The sequence below is a fragment of the Humulus lupulus genome, chromosome 8 (genome assembly GCF_963169125.1).
Source record: "Humulus lupulus chromosome 8, drHumLupu1.1, whole genome shotgun sequence".
Lineage (NCBI taxonomy): Eukaryota > Viridiplantae > Streptophyta > Magnoliopsida > Rosales > Cannabaceae > Humulus > Humulus lupulus.
In genome coordinates, this window is record NC_084800.1 from 10,995,749 (window position 1) to 11,010,497 (window position 14,749).

Below are 14,749 nucleotides of genomic sequence, written 5' to 3' on the forward strand. Positions count from 1 at the left end.
GATTGAAATAATTAAGATTGCTGAAAAGGATTTTAATTATTAGACAAAAAACTTGAATGGTGCATGATTAAGTTCTTAGATCTTAATTTTGTGAGGGTATAGACATATATCATTACCATGCATAATCTAATGGAATTGGGGCTTGATAGGAAATTCTCAAAATTAAATTAGCTTAGACATAAGTAATTTAATTAGAGAATTAAACCCATTTGATTTCGACAGAAACTTATGGACTTGATTAGAATTCTTGATTAGTAAACTATCCGGAATGCTGCAGCATTTTCATAGCATTGCTTCCAGGAATTGCAAACAAGGGGAATTAATTATCCTAGCTTACCATTTTATTGCCAACTGATTTTCCTATTGTACTCCATTAATTTAGGCTTTAATTTTAGCTGTTAGTTATTTTTATTTGCTTTTCATTAATTTAGTTTTATCTTATTGTTTTACTTTTATTTGAAACCAATTTGTGAGTAATTGATTTCGTGCATTAATTTCCAATTTTCAATCCCTGTGGAGACGATACTTGACTTATCACTTTATTACTTGTTTGACGACTGTGTACACTTGCACACACTATTAATTTCGCAACAAGTTTTTGGCGCCGTTGCCGGGGATTGTTTAAAGTCATTTATTGTGAAATTAAGTATATCGCAATTTGGTTTCAACTGTTTTTTTTTACTGACTTGGGTGATTCTCGTGCGATTTCAGGTTTATACAGTGTATGAACGAGAATCAAGACCCTGAACTACTTCCCATTGATCTAGAAATCGAGCGTACCTTTAGAAGAAGACGAAGAATACAAAAGTCGAAAAGGGAAGTAGTAGTGATGGATGCTGAGCAAGGGGCTCAACAGGGAGCTGGCCAAATGGCAGCTAATCTATCAGGAGTCGCTCATGATCCACCAGTCAATATAGCAGGAGTTGCTCAAGATCGAGTAGCTCAAGGGGGAGTGGCTGCCAACAATGGGCAAAATGCAGTTATTGTAGCTGATGACAGGGATCGTGCTATTAGACAATATGCTCTCCCCCTCTTCAATGAGCTTAATCCAGGCATTGTCAGACCAAAAATTCAGGCAGCCCAGTTTGAATTGAAGCCAGTCATGTTCCAGATGCTTCAAACTGTGGGTCAGTTTAGTGGGATGCCAACAGAGGATCCTCACCTTCACCTTTGCTTGTTCATTGAAGTAAGTGACTCTTTCAAGCTGCCTGGAGTGACAGAGGATGCATTGAGACTAAAGTTGTTCCCATACTCCTTGAGAGACAGAGCCAGAGCTTGGTTGAACTCTTTGCCTTCTGATTCTGTGAGTACTTGGCAAGAGTTGGCTGAGCGGTTTTTGATGAAGTATTTTCCCCCCACTAAGAATGCCAAGCTCCGCAATGAGATTACTTCATTTCAGCAACTTGATGAAGAATCTTTATATGAGGCATGGGAGCGGTTTAAGGAGTTGTTGCGCAAATGCCCTCATCATGGCATTCCTCATTGCATCCAGATGGAGACATTTTATAATGGTCTAAATGCCCACACTAGAATGGTGGTTGATGCTTCAGCAAATGGAGCCCTTCTTGCTAAGTCATATAATGAGGCATATGAAATACTTGGAGGATATCCAACAACAACTATCAGTGGCCTACTTCTAGAATGTCTACAGGTAGAAAGGTGGCTGGTATTCATGATGTAGAAGCCATCACTTCTTTGGCAGCCCAAGTCTCCTCTATTTCTAATATGCTCAAGACAATGAATATGGGAATGAATCAGTCAATGGGGCAGCCCATGGGGACACAAATGGGGCCTATAGAGAATATTTCTTGTGTGTATTGTGGTGTGGGTCATACTTTTGATAATTGCCCTTCCAATCCAGCAGCTGTGTGTTACATGGGGAACTAAAATAGGAATAACCCTTATTATAATTCCTACAACCCATCATGGAGGCAACATCCCAACTTCTCATGGAGTAATCAAGGGGCTAGTGCTAGCAATTCTTCTATGCCTCCAAGACCAAATTTCCCACCGGGTTATCCCCCACAAGCACCACAACAAAGGCCACAACAACAAGCAATGCAATCTAGCTCTCTTGAGAACATGTTGAAGGAGTATATAGTGAAGAATGAAGCCATGATTCAGAGCCAAGCGGCTTCATTGAGAAACTTAGAAAACCAAGTTGGGCAACTGGCTAATGAGCTTAGAAATAGACCCCATGGTACATTACCAAGTGACACCGAGAATCCAAGAAATGGGAGCAAGGAACATTGTAAAGTCGTCACTTTGAGAAGTGGGAAGGAGTTGGAGAATTCCAAGGCAAATTCTGGCCATGAGGGTGAGCCCTCTTCAATCCAAATAAATGAGGAAATTCAAAAAGACGCTGAAATTCCTAGTGTAGAAAAATCTGTCTCTGCCCAGAATGCTGCAGGAATGCCACATCATCAGCCCCCAGACAGCTCAAGTACAAGACAGCCACCGCCATTTCCCCAACGTTTTCAGAAGCAAAAGTTGGACTCTCAATTTAAAAAGTTCCTAGACATCTTGAGGCAGCTACATATTAACATTCCCCTTGTTGAAGCCCTTGAGCAAATGCCCAACTATGTAAAGTTCATGAAAGACATCCTTACAAAGAAGAGAAGATTGGGGGAATTTGAGACAGTGGCTCTTACTAAGGAGTGTAGCTCATTCTTGCAAAACAAGCTGCCACCAAAGATGAAAGGTCCTGGGAGCTTCACCATTCCATGCACCATTGGTAATTCTTATTGTGGCATGGCTTTATGCGATTTAGGTGCAAGCATTAACTTGATGCCGATGTCTATTTTCAAGCAATTGGGGATTGGAGAAGTTAGGCCTACTACAGTTACTCTTCAGTTAGCAGATAGATCCCTTGCTCATCCGGATGGGAAGATTGAAGATGTATTGGTGAGGGTAGACAAGTTCATATTCCCTGCTGATTTTATTGTGTTAAACTATGAGGCAGATAGAGAGGTGCCCATTATTTTGGGGAGGCCTTTCCTTGCGACAGGAAGAACTTTAATAGATGTGCAAAAGGGGGAGCTAACTATGAGGGTCCAAGATGAAAAGGTGACTTTCAATGTTTTTAAAGCTATGAGATTTCCTGATGAGGTGGAAGAATGCTCAGTGGTCTCGGTGGTAGACTCTTTGGCATCAAGGGAATTGGAGACAAGTAATGTTGGTGATCCATTAGAGAGGTTATTGTTGTTTGATTCGCACAGTGAGGAAGATGAGGAGGAGTACTTAGCTTGGTTAGAGGCTAATTCTCAAGGGTTAAGAACAAGAAACCGATTTGATTCGTTGGAGTTGTCATCTAGGGAGTTCAAGGCTCCTAAACCATCCATTGAAGAGCCACCTGAGTTGGAGCTGAAAGTTTTGCCATCACATTTGCGATATGCATATTTGGGTCCATCATCCACTTTACCTGTTATTATTTCAGCGGAGTTGAACCATGATCAAGAAGAAAAGTTGCTTGAAGTATTGAGAAAGTTCAAAAAGGCCATTGGGTGGACTATTGCAGATATTCGAGGTATTAGTCCTTCTTTGTGTATGCATAAGATCTTGCTTGAAGACAGTGAAAAAAGTTCTGTTGAGGGGCAAAGAAGACTAAATCCTATCATGAAGGAAGTAGTGAAGAAAGAAATCATCAAGTGGCTGGATGTTGGCATTATTTATCCTATCTCTGACAGTTCATGGGTGAGTCCTGTGCAGTGTGTACCGAAGAAGGGTGGGATCACAGTGGTGAAGAATGAAGACAATGAGTTGATTCCTACTAGAACAGTGACTGGATGGAGAATCTGCATGGACTACAGGAAGTTAAACAAGGCCACTAGGAAGGATCATTTCCCTCTTCCTTTCATTGATCAGATGCTAGATAGACTTGCTGGGAGAGAGTACTATTGCTTCCTTGATGGGTACTCTGGTTACAATCAGATAGCAGTGGCCCCAGAAGATCAGCACAAGACTACATTCACCTGCCCTTATGGTACCTTTGCATTTAGAAGAATGCCCTTTGGTTTATGCAATGCTCCCGCGACATTTCAGCGATGTATGATGGCGATCTTTACTGATATGGTTGAGCAATTTCTAGAGGTGTTCATGGATGATTTTTCAGTCTTCGGTGATTCTTATGATGATTGTCTGAGTAACTTGTCTAAGGTGTTGAAGAGATGTGAAGAGACAAACCTAGTCCTTAACTGGGAAAAGTGTCACTTCATGGTTAAGGAAGGTATTGTTTTGGGGCATAAGGTATCTAAGCAAGGGATTGAAGTTGATAAGGCGAAAATTGAAGTTATTGAGAAGCTACCACCTCCTAATTCAGTGAAGAACATTAGGAGTTTCCTTGGGCATGCCGGTTTCTCCAGAAGGTTCATCAAAGACTTCTCCAAGATCTCCAAACCACTTTGCAATCTTTTAGAGAAGGATACACCTTTCCACTTTGATGGAGCATGTTTGGAGGCTTTTCAAGAGTTGAAAAGGAGATTAATTTCAGCCCCTATCATTATTGCATCGGATTGGAGTTTGCCCTTCGAATTGATGTGTGATGCTAGCGATTATGCCGTTGGGGCTGTGATGGGGCAGCGAAGGAACAAGGTGTTTCACTCTATTTATTATGCCAGCCGCACCTTGACAGGAGCTCAATTGAATTACACTGTAACTGAGAAGGAGCTACTAGCCATTGTCTTTGCTTTCGACAAGTTTCGCTCCTATCTTGTGGGAACTAAAGTGATTGTCTACACCGATCATTCAGCCATAAAGTATTTGATTTCCAAGAAGGTTGCAAAGCCAAGATTGATTCGGTGGGTGCTTTTTCTTCAAGAGTTTGATATTGAGATCCAAGATAGAAAAGGGGTAGAAAATCAAGTGGCTGACCATTTATCAAGAATGGAGCGTGAAGAAGATGCTAGCTCTCTTGTCCCCATAAAAGAAACATTCCCTAACGAGCAAGTATTTGGGGTCAACCATTCTCATGAGCTCCCTTGGTTTGTTGATTTTGCTAACTATTTGGCTAGTGGGTTGATGCCACCGGAGATGACTAGCCAACAAAGGAAGAAATTCTTGCATGATGTGAAGTCTTATTTCTGGGAGGAGCCCTTTCTATATAAGCAATGTGCAGATCAGATGATTAGAAGATGTGTAGCAGAACATGAAATTGAGGGTATTCTTTTCCATTGTCATGCATCTCCTTGTGGTGGTCATTTTGGGGGAACGCGCACTGCTGCCAAGGTTCTCCAATCAGGTTTCTTTTGGCCTTCTTTGTTTAAGGACTCTTATGCTTATGTGGTAAGATGTGATCGTTGTCAAAGGGTCAGAAATATCTCAAGGAGAAACGAGATGCCTCTTACTAGTATCCTTAAGGTTGAGTTGTTTGACGTGTGGGGTATTGATTTCATGGGCCCCTTCCCACCTTCATATGGCAACTTGTATATCTTGGTGGCTGTTGATTATGTTTCTAAGTGGGTTGAAGCCGCTGCCTATCCGACTAATGATTCCAAGGTGGTCATGAAGTTCATACACAAGCATATTTTCACCAGATTTGGCACTCCGAGGGCTATCATAAGTGATGAGGGAACCCATTTCGTGAACAAGGTGTTGGCTAGTTTATTGGCTAAGTATAGTGTGAAACACAAGGTGGCTACGGCATACCATCCTCAAACCAATGGCCAAGCGGAATTGTCTAATAGAGAAATCAAGGGTGTGCTTGAGAAGGTGGTGAATCCGAATCGCAAGGATTGGTCTAAGAGATTGGATGATGCTTTATGGGCATATCGAACGACATTCAAAACTCCATTGGGGATGTCTCCTTATCGCCTAGTGTTTGGAAAAGCATGTCACTTGCCGGTAGAACTTGAACATAGAGCTTATTGGGCACTCCAACAACTCAACCTAGATTTGCAACTTGCTGGGGAGAAAAGAATGTTACAGCTTGATGAGTTGGAAGAAATGCGGCTGTTTTCATATGAGAATGCAAAACTTTATAAGGAAAAGACCAAGAGGTGGCATGACAAGCATATCCAGCCCCGTTCATTTGAGGAAGGGCAGCAAGTTTTATTGTTCAATTCTAGACTCAAGTTGTTTCCTGGGAAGATAAAATCTAGGTGGTCGGGGCCGTTCACTATTACTAAGGTGTATCCTCATGGGGCTGTAGAGTTGAGAGGAAATGAAGGAGGTGAATTCAAGGTCAATGGACAGAGGTTGAAACACTATTGGGGTGGTGAGGTTGAGCGCAACAAGACCTCCCTCACCTTAGTTAATCCTTAAAAAAATCATGTTCTTGAGCTGCTGTGCTTAAAGCTATATCTGGAGAGCAGCAAAAAAAAATATATATATATATAGTATTCAGTTTTGTGTTCTTGTTTTTCACCTTCTCCCTTCATGATTTATGTGGTGGAGTGGAATAAATTCATGTTCTGGGGTGGCTGTGAGGATTCAGGTAGTTTAATGGTCAATTGCAGTATATTTGGACATGTTTCGGGTCAGGATTTGGTGATGTTTATGGCTGGTTTGCAATTCAGTTGATTTTGGAAGGTCTGGAAGTAATGCTGCGGAAATGCTGCAGAGTGGGAGACAGATGAAATTCTGGGAATTTTTTTTTTTTTTTTTTTTTTTTGAGCTCTGAGGTCTTTTGAGGAAATATGGGAAACCTTAGGAATTACCCCATATATAAAAATAAATAAATAGAAAAATACAGAAAAAAATAATAATAAATAATTTCCCTAATTTCCCTAAATTCCCTAAATTTCCCATCACTTTCAGCCATCACTCAGCCACTCTACTCAGCCACCGCCGCCCCCCTAACACCCTAGCTCTCACCTGCCTCAGCCCGAGACCCCCACCACGACCCAGCCTTCACGGCCACGAAACCCTCTCCTCCCAACCACCACAAACCCAGTCGGCCACGAGCGCACCACGACCCCAGGCAACCAGCCCCGATCGACCCAGCCACCACGACCCAGAAACCTCACGGCCGAGAACCACCCTCAGCGAGTCATCTCTCCGCCCCACACCGCCTCACCACTCCGACCCACCCAGTCAAAACCAGCGGCCGCAGCTCCGAGCCATCAAGCCGACCCACGGATCCCAACACAGCCACGAACCACCACAAGCCCACGGCTTCAACTTCCACCTATATATTTCTGGGTATTATCTCACATTTTGGCTCACTATAGTTTTCTTGGCAGAATTTTTTTTATGTAATTTTCATGGACTGGGTATTTTGAGCTGCTGCCATTCTGCTGTACTGCTGGTATTTTGAGCTGCTGGTATTTTGTGATATGCTGTGAAAGACTTCTCCTTGTGGGGAGGCCATTATTTGGGTCGCATCTCTTGAGAATATTGGCTGGTTTATTCCAGATTGGGGTGTGGGATTGACAATTTTGGGGCATTGTTGGTTGAGTTACAACGCTGTGGTGATCTTTTATTGGGGGATTCTGTTGTATTCATTGTTGTTACCATGCCAAAAACTAGAGGGTCCAAGGCTGCCAAGGGTCGACAGCCCATGAGATTCCATTGTGACGAAGCTGAGCAGCGCTTCAATGAAGTATTTGCCACTAAACAGGTGATGTGCGAGAGGGGTTTTCGGGTTTCCAGTTCTAATGCCGCTGCCTTGCCGGATTATGTTGCCCATGTGATCACTCAAAGAAATTGGACAGCTTTTTGTCAGCAACAAGCTAGTCCTGATGAAGAACTGGTTCGTGAGTTTTATGCTAATCTAATTTCATCTGACCAAGTCACTGTGATGGTGCGTGAACAGCTTGTTCCGTTTTCCGCTGCCGCCATCAACCAACTGCTCGGATTAGAGAATATGGCAGATGACTATTCAGCCTTATTAGATAACGAGGACCAGGGACTGCGATCCCAAGTACTGAGTGCCATCGCTGCCCCTGGCAGCCAGTGGAAAATTCTTCCTAAAGGAGCGCATAAGTGCAAGCACGACGACTTGAACCCAGCTGCCTCGGTATGGTTTTATTTCATCCGGTACAGCTTAATGCCTACCACCCATACAACCTACCTGTCATTATCGCGCTCGCTGCTCCTCTACTGCTTGTTGGCAGGCAAAACAATTAATGTGGGGCGCATTCTTGAGCAGCAAATCAGAGAGCGCTCACAGAAACGTGCTGGAGACTTGTTCTTGCCCTGCTTGATCTCCAACTTGTGTTTGGCAGCAGGGGTGCCTTTAATTCCTTCTGCTGGTCCTAGTCGCCGTCCTGACATTGGCCCGGCTTGCATTAAGAAGATACTTAATATGAGTAGTCACTCTCCAGCAGCGGCAGCAACAGCCCCCTCTAGTTCAGCCCCCTCTAGTTCAGCACCTAGTGCTAATGCATCGAATAATCACGTGATGGACCTGCTCCGCGACATCTATGCCCATCAGCAAGATTATTGGAAATATGCTAAGATTCGTGATGCCTCCATTCGAGATGTAATAGAAAGGCAATTTCCTGACGCCTGCGCACTTGGGCTCAATTCCCCGAGCACATTCTGGACCATGAAGAGAGCACTGAGTCTGACGAGGACGATAACGCGACCAGCGACTAGTGTGGGAGGGAGTTTCTCTTGACCCATTTTATTACTGCACTTTCTGTTATTTTGTTTTGTTTATTTTGCTCGCTGTTTTCTGTTATGTTTTGTTATTGTCCATTTTCTTGTTAGTGTTTGGCAGCAATGAGGACATTGCTTTCCTCTAAGTTTGGGGGGGAGTGTGTTTGATTTGCTGTTTTTGTTTTACTTTATGTTATTTTCTTTATTTCTATGTGTGGCTAGAGTGTAGTTTGTCTAGAGTCTAGAGTCTAGAGTTAAATGGAATCATTGAATGTAGTGTTGTGCCAAAGTTTGGGGGTTGCTCGATGATAAAAAATTTGAAAAAAAAAATAAAAATCAATGATAACTTTTGTGTGTAAATGAGCCTTTAGTACTTAAGTTTTTTATGCTAACCAAACTTTAGTGAAAGTGTGAATCCAAATCAATGCACATAGTTCATCCTCGAAAATTCCAAAGTCCCTAGAAAAGTTGAAGTTGCATGAAGGTTCAAGCTTTTAGAATTGGTTCGATAATTCCCTTGAGGCAAAATCCTAGGAGGCTTAGCAATTTAGAGAGGATTTAGGCAATTTTGTTGGATCGTTTGAGCCTTTTCAAGCCCACATTGTTGAACATTATCCCTAGTTAACCCATCTTGAGCTTAATGGCCTATTCTTTTTATCACCCATGAAATTAAATAGCCCACTCCTTTGTGAATATCCTTTTCTTTTTGTTCTCTACCAAACCTTAAGCTTAGTTTGTCTTGGAAACAATTTTGTGTGAGTTTGGGGAGTAAAAAATTGGGGTATCATATCAATGTTATTCATATACATCCATATGCTCAATTTTTATTTAGTCAAAGAATCTTTTTGTTATTTTATTTTCATTTTCATTTTCATTATTAAAAAAAAAATCAGTATATTTATTACAGAAAAAAATCAGAAAAAAAAACAAATCAATCAAAAAAAAAAAGAAAAAAAAAGTGTGTTGTAAATAAATAAGTTGTTTTTATATAGTTGTATTTGTAATAATTGAGCATATGTTGTGTACTCAAAGAAATGGAAAAATGGGGACTATTGGGTATGTTTGAGGGTTCAAATAAGGGGGTAATATGTTGGTGAGGTCCAAGGCAAGCTAGGTTTAGGTTTTAGCTTATAAATGTCCATTTCATCCATACCTTTAGCCTAGCCTACATTACAACCAAAAATAAAGACCTATTGATCTAGAGTGCTAAGCTAACTACATTAGTGGAGAGGGGTTACCGAATTCAACATATGAAAGCATGAATTGAACCTTAGGATTGTTGCTTAACTTGATCTAGGGATTTGGGATGGATTGGTAAGGACTATTCACACACTCACCGGAATAACATTCAAATCTTGGTTTTGTTAGCATTTTAACACTTGAGGAATTTGGTTTATGAGCACATTGGAGTTATTATTTGCATAATAAATTTGAGAGCCTTTTCCCCCTACTTTGGCATGATCTTTGCAAGAATTGGTTCCATTTGTTTGTTGTGTGTTGTTTTGGTTTGTGTTATTAGGTTCATTAGTGTCATCACTTGGGGCGAGCAATGAATTAAGTTTGGGGGTGTGATAACTCTAGGAATTAGAGTTATTTTTATACGCTTAAACTTGTAATTTTATCAAGAAAGAGTGGGTTAGAGTGTTTTATAGAGTCTTTATCTTGGTTTTGTGAAATATTAAAATATAATAAAATAATATTATATAATAGTAATTTGCTGGAAAAATATATCCTTAAGTGTGAAATTCTTATTTTGGCAGGTGGTGGTGAAATTTTGGTCATTTGGAAAGAGATTCAAGTGTTAAATGGTTTCAGCAGGAGGAAATGCTGCAGCATTTCAGCAGCATAACGTACAGCCAGCCAGCCTATTTGGATGGCCCACGTGGACACCACTTATCAGCTCACTTTGGAGGAATATTTAAATTGGGCTGCTTGGTGAGGACTTAAGGGCTTATTGGGCTTCATTTTTGGCTTGGACCCATTTATGGTAAAGAGGACAAAAAGACAAAAAAAGGAAAAAAAGAATGAGGCCCACGTGACATGAGAGGAGAGAAGTGACCTAGCCCAAGGGGATCATCTTTTCCAAGGAGAATAACAGCTGAAAAGGAAAAACAGAAAAACCCAGCCGCCTGAAGAAAATACACACCCATTTTTGGCAGCCATTAAAGAGTAAAAGGAAGGAAGAAGACTAGGAGAGAAGAGCTATTTGGAAGACACTCCATCATACTATTGGCTTGTTTTTTCTTCCCCTTCTTATTGAACTCAACTCTTTCTTGGATTTATTTTGATTTATGGATGATTATAAGCTGGTTTATTTTGTATTTAAAATTATGAACTAATTTTCTTAAAGTTAGGATAATTAAGGAACCTTGTTATGCAATTGTGAAACTTTGCTATTGATGCTCAATGCTAATTGAGGTTTATTCATTCAAGTAATTTTCATGCTTTATATTTACTATTGCTTGATCACCTTTAGTAAATGATTGAAATAATTAAGATTGCTGAAAAGGATTTTAATTATTAGACAAAAAACTTGAATGGTGCATGATTAAGTTCTTAGATCTTAATTTTGTGAGGGTATAGACATATATCATTACCATGCATAATCTAATGGAATTGGGGCTTGATAGGAAATTCTCAAAATTAAATTAGCTTAGACATAAGTAATTTAATTAGAGAATTAAACCCATTTGATTTCGGCAGAAACTTATGGACTTTATTAGAATTCTTGATTAGTAAACTGTCAGGAATGCTGCAGCATTTTCATAGCATTGCTTCCAGGAATTGCAAACAAGGGGAATTAATTATCCTAGCTTACCATTTTATTGCCAACTGATTTTCCTATTGTATTCCATTAATTTAGGCTTTAATTTCAGCTGTTAGTTATTTTTATTTGCTTTTCATTAATTTAGTTTTATCTTATTGTTTTACTTTTATTTGAAACCAATTTGTGAGTAATTGATTTCGTGCATTAATTTCCAATTTTCAATCCCTGTGGAGACGATACTTGACTTATCACTTTATTACTTGTTTGACGACTGTGTACACTTGCACACACTATTAATTTCGCAACACTGGTCAACCACATGTTTAAGGAGTTGATCGGAGTAAACATGGAGGTGTACGTGGACGACATGCTGGTAAAGTTGAAAAAAGCAGAAGGACATGTGAAGGATTTACAAGAGTGTTCCAACGTTCTGAACAAATATCAGATGAAGTTAAATCCTCTCAAATGTTCCTTCGGAGTAGGATCAGGGATATTTTTGGGGTTTATTGTTAATTCGAGAGGAATCGAGGCCAACCCTGACAAGATAAAAGCCCTGATTGACATGAAATTGCCAATGAAAATCAAGGATGTGCAAAGTTTAACTGGAAGAATTGCCGCACTAAGTAGATTCATTTCCAAGTCGACGGATAAATGCGTCCCTTTCTTCAATCTGCTTATAGGCAACAAGAAATTCGAATGGACATTAGACTGCGAGCAGGCTTTCCAGGCCTTAAAGGCCCACATGGCACAACCTCATTTTTTATCAAAACCCATGGACAGAGAAACTTTGTTTATTTACTTGGCGATCACCGAATTTGCTGCCAGTGCGGTGCTAGTACGAGAGGAAGAAGGCGTACAAAAGGCGGTTTACTATGTAAGCAAGAGGTTAATCGGGGCTGAATTGAGGTATCCTCCAATCGAAAGGTTAGCCTATTGCTTGATTTTGGCCTCAAGGAAGTTACGTCCTTACTTTCAAGCCCATCCCATCACAGTCTTAACTGACCAACCCCTTCGGCAAGTTCTGCAAAAGCCAGAGGCGGTTGGGCGTTTGTTGAAATGGGCAGTCAAACTCGGGCAATTCGTTATCACATATTCACTGTGAGCAGTAGTAAAAGGACAAGTCTTGGCTGACCTTATCGCTGAATTCACTGAGCTCCCAGATGACGAGCAGTGCGAAAAACCTAGTGCGCTTGAGCCCCAAGTCAAAGCCCCTTCGTGGATGTTATTCACGGACGGATCGTCCAACGAATCTCATGCAGGAGCAGGAGTGATATTGATAACGCCAGAAGGGCATCGATTTCACTGCACTATTATGTTCGATTTCACCGCATCAAACAATGAAGCCGAATATGAAGCACTCCTCGCAGGACTAAGGTTAGCCAAAGACATGAGTATAAAAGTGCTTGATATCTACAGTGATTCACAACTGGTAGTGAAGCAGGTCTTAGGGGAGTATCAAGCACGAGGCCTCAAAATGGTGGCCTACTTAAACAAAACTAGAGATTTGTTGGCACAATTCGAAAAGTATACCCTCCAGCAAATCCCCCGAGATCAGAATTCAAACGCAGACGCTTTAGCCAAACTCGCGAGTGCAAAAGACGCTAACACTTTAAATATAGTGCTGGTAGAGAGATTATGCGAACCGAGCATACGAGCAGACGTAACTAATATGGAAATCTGGATGGAGGATACATGGATGGCACCGTACTTGGAGTATCTCACGAATGGTGTACTACCAGCAGGTAGAAACAAAGCCAGAACTCTTCAAAGACAAGCTGCTAGGTATATACTGGTCAATGGTGTTCTTTACCGAAGATGATACTCCATGCCACTGCTCAGATGTGTTACAGTAGAAAAAGCTAAAGAACTGATGAAGGAAGTACATGAAGGCTTTTGCGGGAACCACGCTAGGGGCAGAGCTTGTCAAAAAAGATTCTAAGGCAGGGTTATTTCTAGCCGACTATGAACGAAGACTCAATGGAGTTTGTGCAAAAATGCGATAAGTGTCAGAGGTTTTTCAAGATTCCTCGCGCAGCTCCCAACGAGTTAAAACAGATGCAGAGTCCTTGGCCTTTCGCGGTATAGGGGATAGACTTGATTGGATCCTTGCCAACAGGAAAGGGTGGGGTAAAATACGCAGTCGTGGCAGTTGAATACTTCACCAAATGGGCCGAAGCTGAGCCGCTCGCTACCATTACGACCAAGAAAGTTCTTGACTTTGTCATCAATAACATTGTTTGCCGATATGGTTTGCCTCGTAAAATAGTCTCAGACAACGTCACCCAGTTTGACAGCGACCTATTCACAGACTTCTGTGAAAGGCATAGTATCGTCAAAAGCTTTTCTTCAGTCGCACACCCACAAGAAAATGGGCAAGTCGAAGCAGTGAACAAAACACTTAAAGATACCCTGAAGAAAAGACTTGAAGACGCTAAAGGAGCATGGCCAGAACAGCTGCCTGAAGTACTCTGGTCGTATAGAACTTCTCATCGAACAGCGACAGGTCATACCCCGTTCTCCTTAGCGTACGGGTAAGAAGCTATGTTGCCTGTCGAGTTAGATCCGCCCTCACATCGACGAATTACATACGACCAGGACCAGAATAGCCAACTGATGATGGAGTCCCTAGACTCACTTGAAGAGAAACGGGAAAAAGCCCAACTCCGAGTAGCTGCGTACCAGCAAAAAGTCGTCCAGTATTTTAACTCAAAGGTGAAAGAAAGAAAGTTCAGCATCGGAAATCTAGTACTTCGACGAGTTTTCTTAAACACCCGCGACCTAACTGCTGGAGTACTCGGACCAAACTGGGAAGGACTTTACCAGATTGAAGAAGTCCTTCATCCAGGCACCTACAAGCTTGCACGCTTAAATGGAGATCTCGTTCCACGCTACTGGAACGGAGAACACCTGCGCAAGTATTACCAATAAACAGTCCTTTTTAAAGGACTGGCTTGTATTAATTTTACTTTTTACAAGTTGTGAAAAAGGGTTAGCCACGTTGTATGGCTAATCTCTTATAAGTGTAAGATCTTTTTAAGATCACTCGTAAAGACATGTTTAGTCCATTTTTAATACGAGAATTATAAGGGACTGTGCGCAGCCAGTCATTCTTGCCAACCTTTGTAAATTTATTTTTACAAGTATTTGTTCATTACGTGTGTTGTTTTGCTGTATTGTAAGTGTTACATTTCCTACCCAGCGGTAATGTTCATACAGGTCGTGGTCAAGGCAAGTGACCAAGGACCTAAAGCTCCTCAGTCACTTGGGGGGCATATAAGGTACATCGATAGCAAAGCATACCAAGAGGTATGTAAACACATGAACAAAATGAGTGAAAGCATGCTACGATACTTAGAGTATTTTTCAAATTTTATATTTTGTTAAATCAAGCCAAAGTACTATGCTAAGTTCGGTCATGCGAACAGATGTTATAATAGACTGAAA

The 14,749-nt window shown here is 41.2% G+C and overlaps 1 non-coding gene across 1 annotated transcript; it reads right to left on the minus strand.

Annotated features, from left to right (window-relative positions):
- Window positions 1–1,369: 1,369 nt before the first annotated feature.
- LOC133798790 (small nucleolar RNA R71) lies at window positions 1,370–1,476 on the minus strand. The gene has a single exon (XR_009876009.1). It is a non-coding gene; the product is annotated as a small nucleolar RNA R71 (small nucleolar RNA).
- Between the last annotated feature and the right edge of the window lie 13,273 nt (window positions 1,477–14,749).